Source organism: Tiliqua scincoides, chromosome 4 (genome assembly GCF_035046505.1).
Source record: "Tiliqua scincoides isolate rTilSci1 chromosome 4, rTilSci1.hap2, whole genome shotgun sequence".
Classification (NCBI taxonomy): domain Eukaryota; kingdom Metazoa; phylum Chordata; class Lepidosauria; order Squamata; family Scincidae; genus Tiliqua; species Tiliqua scincoides.
In genome coordinates, this window is record NC_089824.1 from 190,369,776 (window position 1) to 190,378,654 (window position 8,879).

At 44.2% G+C, this 8,879-nt stretch overlaps 1 long non-coding RNA gene across 1 annotated transcript; it reads left to right on the forward strand.

Moving 5' to 3' along the window:
- The first annotated feature begins 533 nt into the window (after positions 1-533).
- LOC136649753 (uncharacterized) lies at positions 534-6,579 on the forward strand. Its single transcript, XR_010794436.1, has 3 exons — positions 534-619; positions 2,671-2,867; positions 6,330-6,579. It is a non-coding gene; the product is annotated as an uncharacterized lncRNA (long non-coding RNA).
- The last annotated feature ends 2,300 nt before the right edge of the window (positions 6,580-8,879 follow it).

Here is an 8,879-nt window from a genome sequence, read left to right on the forward strand (position 1 = left end):
TGACAAAACCCATTTCTAAAACCAGGAGGTTGCGCATACACATCATGGCTTGTACCCCATAATGGATTTTTCCTCCAGAAACTTGTCCAATCCCCTTTTAAAGGCGTCTAGGCTAGACGCCATCACCACATCCTGTGGCAAGGAGTTCCACAGACCGACCACACGCTGAGTAAAGAAATATTTTCTTTTGTCTGTCCTAACCCGCCCAACACTCAATTTTAGTGGATGTCCCCTGGTTCTGGTATTATGTGAGAGTGAAAGAGCATCTCCCTATGCATTCTGTCCATCCCCTGCATAATTTTGTATGTCTCAATCATGTCCCCCCTCAGGCGTCTCTTTTCTAGGCTGAAGAGGCCCAAACGCCGTAGCCTTTCCTCATAAGGAAGGTGCCCCAGCCCAGTAATCATCTTAGTTGCTCTCTTTTGCACCTTTTCCATTTCCACTATGTCTTTTTTGAGATGCGGCGACCAGAACTGGACACAATACTCCAGGTGTGGCCTTACCATCGATTTGTACAACTTCCTTCTCAGGTATTTCTCAGGTGGGGGATGCATTCATTGGATCAGACCATTCTGGTGTCGTTGGATTCCTCTCAGTCTGTCCTTTCCGATGGACTAAGGTAAGTTCCCCTACTCACAAGTAAACGCGTGATATGGCTCAGTTTCACTTTCCATAGGGCTCCATGCATTTTTTATTCTCTGGTTTTTTGGCCATAACTTTTGATAGAAAGGAGATATTTCACTCTGGTATTTTGCATTGCATTCTGCTAGAAATTCCACATCCAACGGTATATAATATGATGGGGTTACTCCTAACCACCGCAATTTTAGCGTGTCACCCCCCAGTGCGCGTCACCCTCCCTGTGCCCGTCACCCAGTGCGGCCCGCACCCCCATGTGCTAATGCAGTCACTTATTACCAAGCAAAGGTTTACAGTAGCTAGAAATAATCATCTGACTTCAGGGAACTATTTCCTTAGCAGAATACACATCCCATCTGTCATCTTCTTTAGAGATGTGCAAATATTAATAAAATCAGTGGCAAAAAGTCCACTTTCTGTCGCAATGGCATTTGCCAAGTCTATATTCCTTTACTGTTTGCTCTGTGATTTTCTCTATGTCTAAATTATTAAATGTAGTATAATGATTCTTTCATCAAGGCATACAATGAATTCTAATTAATTCTGATAATTCCTAAAAGAGGCACAGGGTGGTGTACATAGTTCTCTTCCCACTCCCCCAACTGTATCATTAACCCTGTGAGGTTGGTTAGGTTGAGAGCAACTACCCCAATAGCCTAATCCTATTGATATTCCCATGTGCTAATGAAGCAGAGCCAGGATGGTTGGCACTGCATCCTGCAGAGAAATTTTGCCGTCTGGAGGTCTCCTTGAGGTAAAGGGACATTTGACCGCTTGCCCTGGGAAAAGGCCCAGCCACAGCAACAGGCCTACTTGAACCTGTGCTTGCTGAATCAGTATTACAAGTCCGAGTGGATCTGTGTCAGCGAATCTGGCCCGGGAAGGGAAATGGGATACGGTACACCAGTAAGATGTGCAGTGCTATGGACATGAACATCCCTGACAAGGACTCGCAAACTGATATAATGTTGGCATCCTTCAGTCTCGGAAGACTATGGTGTCACGCTCTGAATGGTGGTTCTGGAACAGAGTGTCCTCTCCAGTGCGTGAAGCCTGGGTAAAGTAGGTATGTAGGATAGGCTGTTACCCATGCAGCAAATCCCCCCTCTCCACGTCGTTGAAATGGTCCAATGGAAAGGCAGAGGCCAATACGGTTGGTTCCAGCGACGTCGCAGGATTTGCCAGAACGTGACTGTGTTCAGCCATGAACTGCCTCAGGGACTCCGGCTCCGGATTTTGCCTCGAGGTTGACTCCTGAAGCCTTTTCCATAACTGGATGTAGCCACAAGGCAGTGGAGGTTTGGGATCAGAGTTTTCCTTCTCTCAGATGAGCTGCCTTCCCAGGCTGACGAGTCCCATCTACCCGGTGGCTGTTTAGTTGCCTCTTACGACAAGTACAGCCAAACTGAGGGCCTATTCTGATATAATGACACCACATATATCCTTATGTGAATTTGTCCAGAACTACAGGGGCATTTACACCTACTGTTACAGAAAATTTCTGAGGATGCTGAATGAACAGCCTCACATATTTTAAAGCTGTTCTTGAAATTTCCTTGTTCTGTTGTCAATCCAGTCAATTGGCTTCAGAAATTGGTGTAAGTAGAGATGTGTGTCAGCAGGAGAGCTTAATTATGTTGTTTTGTCCAAGAAAGGTCATTTTGCTGCTATTGCAGAATCCCTTGAAATTGGGTTTCCTGTAGAGAGAGAGCATTGACATTGCTTCTGTCCACAGCAATGGATTATTAGAGTTGCACTATATACTGTACTATACTAAGGCTTACCTTGAAGAGCCCTCCATGACTGCCCCTCTACTGCAGGATGCAGAGGGCACCCTGTTTGGCATGGCTGCATTGGCGTTGGAAAGTTACTGTAGTTAGGATTGGGCTGTTAGGCAGCTATGCTGGGAGAAAATACTGAGCAGCATTTAAAACAGAAAGCACAGATGTGGGAGGGACTGGTGTGTATATGTAAACTCCACTTAAAATAATTACCAATTTCAAAATTGTACCTCTGTTCTTATACCTTTAGGAAAAGAGTTGAAGATATTAAGCAGCAGAACTGGATCCAATATAAATTAGGCATTGGTCCAAGAGAACTCATTTGAGGCCTTGGTGATAGATAACCGTGGTAACCAGTACCAGCTGCTCACCTAGGAGATCAGGCAGCAGAGACTATGGTGGCAGACTACAGTCTTCCAAGTAGTGCCACTCTGAAGGTCGCATCAGGTTTGTGCTATGCATGAAAAAAGAGATTAGGCTGTAACTAGTTATGACTGCTTAGCTAAAAATAAAAAAAAATTAAAAGAGTCTCTGTGTGTGTGTGTGTGTGTGTGTGTGTGTATGAGGGAGAGGGGGGTTTCTAAAATCATGGGTGTTGTAGAGAACAAATAGAAAAAATATTATTCACTCTTGGTGAATTAAAGACTTGGTGTTCACTGAAAACAGCAAACAACAGATTTAAGACAAACAAAAGGAAAGACACAGGATAGACCTAAGAGGGACAATTAGTCACAATAACCAAAAGTGCAATCTCTATTTACTGAGTGCAATCTGCTATTTTCTGGAATCAGTTGCCAGGGATATTTAGCAGGAAATAGCACCCTCAAGCACCTTCTGCTTGTCTATCTCGTTGAGTCCAGTCTGATTATGAACATATGAGGCTGCCGTATACTGAGACTGTTGATCCAGCAAGCCCTGTAATTGGGGGCTTTTGAATTGGGGGCAGGTTTCCAAGTTGTTCAGGTGGGGATCTTTCCATCCCAGCACCTGGTGTCTGAGATCCTTTCAATCTGTGCTGTCAAGAATTGGACTTAAGATGACACAATTCCAGAACCAGGGGACATCCACTAAAATTCAGTGTTGGGAGAGTTAGGGCAGATAAAAGAAAATTTTTCTTGACTGCGTGTAGTTGGTCTGTGGAACTCTTTGCCACAGGATGTGGTGATGGCATCTGGCCCCCTTTAAAAGGGGATTGGACAAATTTCTGGAGGAAAAATCCATCACAGGGTACAAGCCATGATGTGTATGTGCAACCTCCTGATTTTAGAAATGGGCTACATAGGAATGCCAGATGCAAGAAAGGGCACCAGGATGCAGGTCTCTTGTTCTCTTGTGTGCTCCCTGAGGCACTTGGTGACCCACTGTGAGATACAGGATGCTGGATTAGATGTGTCTATGGCCTGATCCAGCGGGGCTGTTCTTATATTCTTATGTTCTCATGTTATGCATTCAAAGCATGTATGTTGACAAAAGAATGCTGAGATGAATGCTTTGGTTTAGCATGGTGGTTTTAATGGGGGATCTTGTTTTGAATTATCTGGTAAAGTTAAAAGTGTGTGCTCCTCGGGGGCCAGATTAATGTAGTAGCAAAAGTAGCACATGCTGTGGTTCCCATATTCTTGAGGGTCCCGCACTAAATGCTTGCAAGCTGACTCTGGTGAAATCAGCTTCTCACAATTTGGCCACCCTTGTTGTGCTCCATGTGGGCTGGCAGGTTGAAGTGGAACAGGGATGGGGGGGATATAACAGAGCAGGGGGAAGCCCCCTTTATAACAGGGGGCTATAGGCCCCACACTAGCTTAATCCAGCCCTGAAGGGAGGTGCAACCTGGAACAACGTTCTAGAAAGGGGGAGGGGTTCTTACCATGCTTCTCACATGGCTTCATCAAACCCAGAAGTATGAGACTTCCAGTTTTATTTAAAGGGATGGCATGCATGAAGGACTCCTTTGTTCATGCTGTCCCTGCAAATAAAACTAGAAGTCCTGCACCTCTGGCTTTAAGGAAACTCTGCAAGAAGCAAGGTAAGGAGGACGAGGATTGAGCAAGCAGGAAACAGATCCTTGTGGCTCATGTCAGTGGTGGGCTGGAAGGAGGTGGTGGCAGCTTTAAGGTGAAGCGTACCCCAAAACCATCCCCCCCAACCCTTGTAATCTGCTATTGATACAACCTGTTTCAGTTCTTCTCATGGTTGGCCAGCAGTGATGCTCCTACTTTTTAAGGGGAAGGGAGTGACAATCCCTACCACACTGGGAGCAAGTGCAATCTGTCCCTCAATCAGTCAGTATAATAGACAATACTGAACTAGTTGGACCAACGGTCTGACCCCAGGATAAGGTGCTTCTTATGCTCCTCAGCTTCTTATGCTCCTTGCACTTGTCGCATAATTGGGAAGTGAAATTTAATATACTGCATTGTATATGCAGTATATTAATGAAAGCATATGCAAGGACAAGGATATATAGCTCTACATAAGGTCTGATAAGGCTGCCCATGCAGGACCAGGCTATTGGTTAATTCAGCTCAATGTTGTCTACACTGGCTGGCAGTGACTCTCCAGGGGTTTTGGGGGGGGGAGGGGGAATGTCTTTCACAGTCTTTTGAAATATCAGAGATTGAACTCTTCAGTGGGACCTCATTCAAAAGTCTCCATGACCTTTAATTATACTTTGAATCCAAGCATGCAATCACAAAACCAGATATGAAAAGGAAAAGGGAACAGGATGTCACAGCCCTTCTGGCCTGGCACTGAAATGAGGCCTGTTTGGCTATTTAAAGGCACTTTCACTTTACTTTGGGGGAAGGAGAAGGCTTCCTAGGGAAACACTGATTAGCATCTCTGTCCTGGCTTGTCTGAGTGAGCAGCTCCGCTCTAGGGCAGGGGAAGGATGTGTGCATTGCCCTGTGTAATTTACTGGGAGTACTCAACCTTTGCAATAGGCTTGTTATTTGGAGGGTTAAAGGCCCTAATGCCCAGAGGAATATTGAAACAAGAAAGACATTTAATCATCATTGCTTTGAATGAGCATGAATTCTCCCTCCACTGAAGCCAGGGTGATCTGATACAGAATTTAACCCAACAAAATGAATGGTAGCATATGACACTCTCCACAAGACCTCTTAACCAAGTATCTTCTTGCACCTTGCATAAAACCAGTCTGAGAGGAAGTCTCCTTTTGTGCATGAAAGTACAAGACAATGAAGAGGTTGAAGTGGCCAATAAGCTCCAATAGTGAGATCATTAGCAATTTCTGGATCCAGATTCAAATTTGTAGCTGAATGAGCTAATGAAGCTAATTAAGTAATGAAGAGCTATGCCCCTGTTTAAGTTTGCCTGGGAACCATATCCCCCAATCAAAAACCCTCATGTTTGACCTCAAATATAGAAGATGATATCATTTAAACTAGCACTGAAGTATATTAACACACACACACACACATACACACATCCATATTGCAAAGCAGGGTTGTGGTGAAATTGTATTTATTTACACAATTCGAAGCCATGTTGGTGCTGGGAATGACAGCCAAATGTTGCCTACAGTCTAAATCAGTACAAAAATGCATAAAAATAACATCAATAAAGCCAGGCTTAATAAATCAATCAGTAATACATGAGCAGAATAAGAAAAAAACATTTCTGGTTATTTTTACTCAGCAGAAAGGAAGTTGATTTGTGGTGTGAGGTGGCTAGCTAGTCAAAGGTAGTTGACTTGCTCCTGCTTGCGTGTGGGCCTGTGGGAAAACTCAGCTTGAGCATTTCCTGGATCCATGACAAAAAGCATTTAAAACAAATTAGGAAATAAATGACAGCCCTACAGTTGCTCATGCAACCTTATCTTGGTTGCCTTTCATAAAGGCACGATGATAACATCTCTAATTACATGTTCATGTTCTTTTGCCTTCATAGGACCAGAGGCGAGAAGTTGCAATATGCCGAGAAAAAGGAACTTCCAAGCATCTGGAAATTTGTTTGAATCCAAAAATTGACAAATAAACCTAGCCGGATATGCCTAGATTGCTGAGGGGAAAACTGAAGGATCTCCTTGGGATTCAGGGAGAGACCTGAAAGGGCAAAGCTGTGCCATTGTGGCCTGGATGGTAGTAGACAGAGCTGATATGGTAGAGGGGCTGAGGGCCAAACTAGATGAAGTGCAGGAGATTGTCAGAATAGAAAGAGATAGGAGATCCAATCACAAACAGTGGTCATGGATCTGGATTGGGGCCATGGTGGTGGCAAAGGGGGTGTTAACCCTTTCCCCCATGCAGTAGTTCTAATGAAAATCTTCCCAGCTCAATGGGCTACCTTGCAGTGCCAGTCCACTTTCCATACCCAGGCTAATTAACAGCTAGTGGGGGAGAAGGATTTCCACTGGGACAATGGCATGAAGGGAAAGCACTGGAACAGATTGGACCTGTTAAAAGTCACTCCTTTTTTTAGCCTCTCGCACTACATCTGTAATAACACCCATTGACAGTACTGATTTTTTGTAAAGATGGCTAAGATAGGGGATGTGATATTCTTTGAAAAGTCTCCTGTATCCTTATTACTAGTTCTGCTCATGTGGTAGTGTCACATAATTGTGTCTGTGCATCTGGCGTGACATGGTTATGCTGTTTTGCAGTGTAAGTGGAACTATAAAATACTGGTATCAATACAAATACAATAATTTGCATGATGTGTCTTGACAGTAGTAGTTCCAGCTGTGAATCAGTGGTATAATAATAATAATAATAATAATAATAATAATAATAATAATAATACAGGTATTTCTATACCGCCTTTCTTGGTCCTCAGATTTCTGCTTAGAGTTTATTCAAGGCGATTTACATAGGCAGGCAAATTTAAATCCCCATAGGGATTTTTACAATTTGAAAGAAGGTTTCTATCTTCCAAGAAACCACAACATTCAGATGTTTCTTTCTTGATCTGGTCGCACATTCTGGCCTCCATCCTCCCATGCTCAGAGCAGATGGAATAGCTCGGCTCAGCTTGTCAGCTGCTTCAAGGTCGCATGGTGCCGGTGGCCTCGAACTGGCGACCTTCGGATGTTACAGGAGCTTCCTGGCTGCCAGGGGCAGGCAATGCGGTGACACAGAAATGTCACCCCCACATCACCACATCACCCCCACTCTGCACTGGATATGCCCCCTGCTTCCAGAACACTTCCATTTCAGAACCATTTAGAGCCAAGGGAGGGCAGGTGAGCCCAATTTGCAGTGCTACACTTGCGCCCCCTCAACAATCCCTGGAAACACCCAGAGCACTATGGAGGGGGAGCACATAGCTCCAGGCACCCTCCCATGCATGCCTCTGACACCCTCTGCAGCCTGGTACCTAGGGCCCAGCTCCTGGTCACCTGTTTTGTCTGCTCCTGATGTGAGTACTATTTCAAATAGGCAAAGTTCTCACTGCAACTATTTGGGCTTCTAGTAATGCAATAAATTTATTGTATTGATATTTATTTTATTTTAAAATACAGGTGTGTGCCACTTAACAACGGAGATACGTTCTCCGATCCCTGTTATGTAATTAGGTCACTAAGGGCGCAATCCTTACCCCTTATGGTAGTGCTTTCCAGGGATGTGCCAATGGGACGTGTGCTGCATCCTGCAGTTGGGTTTCATTCACAGAGGCCTCCTCAAAGTATAAGAACATAAGAACAGCCCCACTGGATCAGGTCATAGGCCCATCTAGTCCAGCTTCCTGTATCTCACAACAGCCCACCAAATGCCCCAGGGAGCACACCAGATAACAAGAGACCTGCATTCTGGTGCCCTCCCTTGCATTGGCATTCTGACAAAGCCCATTTCTAAAATCAGGAGGTTGCACATATACATCATGGCTTGTAACCCATAATGGATTTTTCTTCCAGAAACTTGTCCAATCCCCTTTTAAAGGCATCCAGGCCAGATGCCGTTTGTTCCCTTACCTCAGAGCTGCATTGCCCTTATGTCAGTACTGGAAAGCACTGACATAAGGGGTTAGGATTGCACCTTAAGTGGACATTCACTTCAATCTATTTCCTTTGTTGTGTAAACAAACATTCCTTGCCATATACTAGCAGGCTGCACAGGCTGCTGGAGATAGATTGCTTCTTCTTTTCATTAAGAGCTTCTCTGTTGTGTAATCAGACACTCTGCTGCAGGCTATGGGATATTCAATTGCCTCATTAAGAGCATTTTTATTGTGCTCTGACCACCGTCATATATGTGGTCCGTCGTTAAGCGAATGTCTGTTAAGCGACGCACGCCTGTATGTATGTTCTGACTTTCATTTTTTAAAGGCTCAAGGGAGCTAACAACATATAGAAATAGAGTAAAAAAAACTAAAATACCAAAATTATAAAAACATCAATTGTGATAAATACACTAACAGAGCAGCAGACAAAAATCTGAAATCATATGAAGGAGAAGGCAGTATGGAATAAACGTGTCTTGAGCCCTAGCTGTAAAACCA